The sequence below is a fragment of the Lathyrus oleraceus genome, chromosome 4, assembly GCF_024323335.1.
Source record: "Lathyrus oleraceus cultivar Zhongwan6 chromosome 4, CAAS_Psat_ZW6_1.0, whole genome shotgun sequence".
NCBI lineage: Eukaryota > Viridiplantae > Streptophyta > Magnoliopsida > Fabales > Fabaceae > Lathyrus > Lathyrus oleraceus.
The window spans coordinates 210145200-210152116 of record NC_066582.1 but is presented as its reverse complement, the minus strand read 5'-3'; the positions used below and the strand labels follow the sequence as shown (position 1 = coordinate 210152116).

Sequence of the window (6917 nt, the reverse complement as noted above, 5' to 3'; positions counted from 1 at the left end):
GCATCTCTCTAGTGGCTAGTTTGTCAAACTTTTGTTTCTGAGCCATTCCTCTGAATTTGATACCCATACGATCAATATGTCCCATCTGGTTAGTGTTAGCTAGAGAAAAGAAAACATGAGTTTTAGTCAGGATTTGGCCAAATGCCGAAAGAAGAGAAAAGTTTTTAATAAATTAAAATGAATTAGGAATGAATACTAAATAGAAATTAAAAGAATAATTAAGGAAGAAATAGGAAGATAATAATAATAATATAAGGAAATAATAAAATAATTGTGGGTTGTCTCCCACTAAGCGCTTTGTTTAAATGTCGCAAGCTCGACAAAGAAACTGTTAAATATAATCTATTAATCCTGGAGGCATTTCGTCTAAGTGTAGGATTTGCGAATCTCCATTGGTTTCCGCATAGTGATAGTGTTTTAGACGTTGCCCGTTTACGGTGAACGGTTCTGTGGATTTGCCTTTAATTTCTATCGCTCCACTGGGAAAGATGTTAGTGATATGAAAAGGACCTGACCATCTGGATCGTAGTTTTCCCGGGAATAACTTTAGTCTAGAGTTAAATAAAAGGACTGCGTCGCCTTGCTTGAAGATTTTCCTTGATATACGCTTGTCATGCCATTGTTTTGTTCTTTCTTTGTAGATTCTGGCATTTTCATAGGCGTCTCTTCTGAGTTCCTCTAATTCGTTTATGTCAAGGATTCTCTTTTCACCGGCGGCTTTATAGTTTAAATTCAGATTTCTAATATCCCAATAGGTTTTATGTTCTAATTCTACCGGGAGGTGGCAGGATTTTCCATATATGAGCTTAAATGGGGTCGTCCCTATGGGGGTTTTATAAGCAGTTCGGTATGCCCACAAAGCTTCTGGTAATTTCAATGACCAGTCTTTCCTTGAAGTGGCGACTGTTTTTTCTAGTATTTGCTTGATTTCTCTGTTAGATACTTCCACTTGTCCACTGGTCTGAGGGTGGTAAGGTGTCGCTATCCTATGTCTCACGCCATATTTAAACAATAGTTTTTCGAGTACCTTGGATATAAAGTACGATCCACCATCACTGACTACTATTCTTGGGATGCCAAATCTCGGAAATATTATATTCTTAAAGAGTCTAGTTACTACTCGGGTGTCTTTTGTTGGAGAAGCTATAGATTCGATCCATTTTGATACGTAGTCAACTGCCACGAGTATGTATTTGTTACCGAAAGAGGATGGAAAAGGTCTCATGAAGTCTATTCCCCACACGTCGAAGATCTCTACTTCCAAAATACCTTTTTGTGGCATCTCGTCACGTCTAGATATGTTTCTTGTGCGTTGACATCTGTCACATTCCTTAATAGCCGCATGTACGTCCTTCCATATAGTTGGCCAATAAAAGCCGACTTGTAGGATTTTAGAGCAGGTCTTGGATGTACTTGTGTGTCCACCATAAGGAGCGGAGTGGCAGTGTTGGATTATATTTTCTACCTCTTCTTCGGGTATACATCGACGGAAAATACCATCGGGGCCCCTTTTGAAAAGTAAGGGATCATCCCAGTAATAGTGTTTTATATCGTAGAAGAATCGTTTCTTCTGCTGGTAAGATAAAGTAGGCGGAACTATTCCGGCAGCTAAATAATTGACGAGATCAGCGTACCATGGTGTGACAGATATAGCTAAGGTGGTTTCTACTTGCTTGTCAGAGTTGTTCTCTTCCAAAGTAGCTATAAGTTTATCGTACGAGAAATCATCGTTAATTGAGGTTCTTTCCGGTTCAAGGTTCTCAAGTCTAGAGAGGTGGTCTGCTACTACGTTTTCAGTTCCTTTCTTGTCTTTGATTTCTAAATCGAACTCTTGTAGCAACAAGATCCATCTTAGGAGTCTAGGTTTAGCATCCTTTTTTGTTAAAAGGTACTTGATAGCAGCGTGATCAGTGTAAACTATTATTTTGGCTCCGACCAAGTAAGAACGAAATTTATCTAGCGCAAATACAACTGCTAGGAGTTCTTTCTCGGTAGTGGCGTAGTTCATTTGCGCTTCATCTAGGGTTCTACTTGCGTAATATATAACGTGAAGCTTTTTATCCTTTCGTTGTCCTAAAACAGCACCTACAGCATAATCGCTGGCATCACACATTATTTCGAATGGTTCATTCCAGTCGGGTGTCTTTTTTATGGGTGCGGAGATCAATGCTTGCTTAAGCGCTTGAAATGCTTTTAAACAGTTATCGTTGAATATGAAATCAGCATCTTTCATCAATAGTCCGGTTAAAGGTTTAGTTATCTTAGAGAAGTCTTTGATGAATCGTTGGTAAAAATCGGCGTGTCCTAAGAAGCTTCGTACTTCTCTCACGGTTCTTGGGGGTTGAAGGTTTTCGATTACCTCTATTTTGGCTTTGTCTACTTCAATTCCTCTATTCGAGATGATGTGTCCTAAAACGATTCCTTCTTGTACCATAAAATGGCACTTCTCCCAGTTAAGTACTAAGTTTACTTTTACACATCGCTCAAGAACTCTTTCTAGGTTTTCAAGGCATTCTTCAAAACTTTGTCCGTATACGGAAAAGTCATCCATAAATACTTCCATGATGTTTTCAAGAAAGTCGGCGAAAATTGCCATCATGCATCTTTGAAAGGTTGCAGGAGCATTACACAGGCCAAACGACATTCGTCTATAAGCGAAGGTACCAAAAGGGCACGTGAACGTCGTCTTTTCTTGGTCATCAGGGTGAATTGGTATTTGAAAGAAGCCTGAATAACCGTCTAGATAACAGAAATGCGAATGTTTTGCTAATCGTTCTAACATCTGGTCAATGAATGGTAAAGGGAAATGATCTTTTCGGGTTGCTTTGTTTAGTTTCCTATAGTCAATGCACATTCTCCATCCCGATTCGATTCGTTTAGTTATAGTTTCCCCTTTTTCGTTTTCAATAACGGTTATGCCTCCTTTCTTTGGTACTACGTGTACAGGACTAACCCATTTGCTATCAGATATAGGATATATAATACCTGTTTCTAATAACTTGGTTATTTCCTTCTTTACTACCTCACTCAGGATCGGATTTAGTCTCCTCTGGTGTTCCCTAGAGGTTTTACAGTCTTCTTCTAGCATGATGCGGTGCATACAAATAGAAGGACTTATTCCTTTAAGATTGGTGATGTGGTAACCTAGTGCGGTTGGATACTTTCTTAAGATATGTAGGAGTTTTTCTGTTTCGAGTCTTCCTAGGTCTGCATTAACTATCACTGGTCGTTCAAGTTCTAAGTCTAGGAATTCATATCTCAGATTTTTGGGAAGTGTTTTCAGGTCAAGGGTTGGTTTGTTAAGACATTGCGTGGGGTCCGGTGTTATCGCTAAACATTGGTTAGATTTGTCTTTTAAAAGATAGTCTGATGATTTGTCTTCTCCTAACTCTGCTTCTTTTATGCATTCATCGATGATATCCATGAAGTAACATGTATCTTCTATTGCAGGTGCTTTCAAGAATTGGGAAAGAATGAACTCAATTTTCTCTTCACCTACTTCGAAGGTGAGTCGTCCTCGTTTTACGTCTATGATTGCACCGGCAGTTGCTAAAAACGGTCTTCCCAGTATAATGGGTGTAATATCATCTTCTCTAATGTCCATAATTGTAAAATCAGTTGGAATGTAGAATTGACCTATGCGTACGGGAACGTTTTCAAGAATTCCTACAGGATATTTGATGGAACGATCTGCTAGTTGCACAGACATTTTGGTTGGTCTTAATTCTCCCATTTCCAGTTTCTTACATATGGATAAAGGCATAACGCTAATTCCGGCTCCTAAATCGCATAAGGCTTTGTCTATGACAAATTTTCCTATGTGACAGGGTATAGAGAAACTACCCGGATCCTTGAGTTTAGGAGGCATGTTTTGGATTATAGCGCTACATTCGGCAGGGAGTGTAACGGTTTCGCTATCTTCAAGTTTCCTCTTATTAGAAAGAATTTCTTTTAAGAATTTAGCATATGAGGGCATCTGCATAATAGCTTCGGTGAACGGAATTGTAACGTTTAATTGTTTAAGGAGATTAACAAATTTTCTAAATTGGCCCGCATCTTTGGTTTTAACAAGCCTTTGAGGGTAAGGGATAGGTGGTTTGTAAGGTGGTGGAGGTACATAAGGTTCCTTCTTTTCTAGGGTTTCCTTATTACTCTCTTCCTTTTCCTTAGGTTCACTTTCCTCAGTTGATTTCTTAGGGTTTTGGTTTTCTATCCTTGGATCAGACGGTCCTTCCACTTCCGTTCCACTTCTTAATATAATTGCATGAGCGTGGCTTCTCGGGTTAGGTTGGGGCTGTCCAGGGAATGTACCAGTTGGGGCAGCAGCAGGTGCTTGTTGTTGAGCTACTTGTGATATTTGTGTTTCCAGCATTTTGTTATGGGTAGTCAGGGCATCTACTTTGCTTGCTAGTTGTTTAAGTTGTTCGCCAGTGTGTACATTCTGGTTTAAGAAATCTTTATTGGTTTGTTGTTGGGAAGCTATAAAGTTTTCCATCATGATTTCCAAGTTGGATTTCCTAGGGGCGTTATTGTTAGGCATGGATGGGTTCGGTTTCTGATATCCTGGAGGTATAGCTGGGGCTTGATTTGGAGATTGTCCAGGTGCGTACAAAGCATTATTACTCTTATATGAAAAGTTTGGATGGTTCTTCCAATTTGAGTTATAGGTATGCGAGTAGGGGCTTCCTTGAGCATAGTTCACTTGCTCTGCTTGGATTCCTGTCAAGAGTTGACAATCCGTAGGGGTGTGACCTTGGATTCCACAGACCTCGCAATTCTGAGTTATAGCAACCACGGCGGTTGGAGGCGATACATTTAAACTTTCAATTTTCTGGACCAGAGCATCCACTTTTGCATTAACGTGATCAAGGTTACTTATCTCGTACATGCCAGTTTTCGTTTGAGGTTTTTCCACCATTGTTCGTTCGGTTCCCCACTGATAGTGGTTTTGGGCCATGCTCTCGATAAGCTGGTAAGCATCAGCATAAGGTTTGTTCATTAGTGCACCACCTGCAGCGGCGTCTATTGTTAACCTTGTGTTGTACAAGAGACCATTATAAAATGTGTGAATTACTAACCAGTCTTCCAAACCATGGTGTGGGCAAAGTCTCATCATGTCTTTGTATCTTTCCCATGCTTCGAAAAGAGACTCGTTGTCTTTCTATTTAAATCCGTTTATCTGGGCTCTTAACATAGCTGTTTTGCTTGGCGGAAAGTATCGGGCAAGAAAAACTTTCTTCAACTCGTTCCATGTGGTGACAGAGTTTGAAGGGAGAGACTGAAGCCATCTTCTAGCGCTATCTCTTAATGAGAAAGGAAAAAGACGAAGTCGAATTGCCTCCGAAGTGACACCATTAGCTTTAACAGTATCAGCGTATTGGACAAATACGGATAAATGAAGGTTTGGATCCTCGGTAGGATTTCCAGAGAATTGGTTCTGTTGCACAGCCTGCAACAGCGAAGGTTTAAGTTCGAAGTTGTTTGCTTCGATTTCGGGCGGAGCAATACTTGAATGCGGTTCATCTTGCGATGGAGCGGCGTAATCTCTAAGAGCACGAGCTGGTTCTGCCATCTCGGTTATCGAAGGAAAAATGTTTTTGAAATCAGGAAGTTCTACAGGAGGGAGATTGTTTGCAGCACGATATTCCCGAATTCGTCGTAGGACTCGGAGATATAGTTCGATATCGTTGATTCGTAAATAGAGCGGTTCGCCTTGTGAGCGAGTGCGTGGCATACAAATCAACGAAAGAAAGAATAGAAAAAAAAGAAACCTTAGTCTCTACAGCGTAACGGAAGAGTTACGATATCGATTAAATAAAAGTCCCCGGCAACGGCGCCAAAAACTTGATCGCTCGACTTTATGAGTCGAATTTGGGGTACAAACTGCAAGTGCACAGTTCTATCGCGTAGTTTTAAAAGATATCGATCCCACAGGGACTTATGAATCGATATACCGTTATCTAAGGTTACTTCGTAAAGCTAAGGTGGATAATGGTTGATTATTTGGGGGAAAAACTAAAGACTGAACTAAGATCTAGATTAAATATTAATAAAGCGGATATCGGTATGTAGTTCGTCGTAATTAGGGAATCAATTCTTCGTCGGTTTCTTGGTTTTCAAATAAATCTTTTCAGTTGACTTTATTGATTAAAAGTTTTATCTCAAACTCTCGCTCTGTTGAATAAACCATGATTTTATGTTAATGTAGCTGTCACTTATAATTAAGTCAAAAACCATTTTTTGAAAGCAATACAGTCCATAGAAACTCTTTTCAAGAAAACACTGACCGTTTAAACACCCTTATCTCAAACTCTCGCTCTGTTGACTTAGGTTATATGATTAAATTCGAATGCTTAACTCTCGTCCTCACATTCAATCTTTAAAAATACTTTTCGGAAAAGATCGGAAGTTAATTAACTCTAAAACTTGCTCTCGCCCTGATCTAGAATTAATGTCTAATTTACACTGTCCAGTTAAAACCTCAAACTCTCGCTCTATTGATTTTAACTTCTTTATGTCTTTTACTTTCGTAAAAACTTTTGTTATTAAACTTGTAAATTGAGACCGTAAAAAGAGTGATTTTAATTTTAAATTAGATTAAACCGACTTAGTTTTGATTCCTTATTCCGCTTACTTTACATACCGATATCTAAGCGAATTAGCCAGACATGCTAAACAAACTAAAATACTTATCATGCATAAACAGACTCATCCCAGGCAGATAATATAAATAAATAATAAAACAAAGCATTAAATAATAATTAAAGAACCTGAATGAGTTAAACAATAGTCTTGAACACTCCACCACAAGCCGGTAGGATTTGTTCTTGGATTCTTCAATTAAACAACAAATTAAAACGAAGGAAATAAAAACTAGATTCTAACGTAAGGTTAGATCCGGTAAAAAGGTACACAAT

The 6917-nt window shown here is 39.0% G+C and overlaps 1 pseudogene; it reads left to right on the top strand.

Annotated features, from left to right (window-relative positions):
- The first annotated feature begins 5087 nt into the window (after positions 1-5087).
- On the top strand, positions 5088-5187 carry LOC127077465 (uncharacterized; annotated as a pseudogene).
- Positions 5188-6917: the final 1730 nt, after the last annotated feature.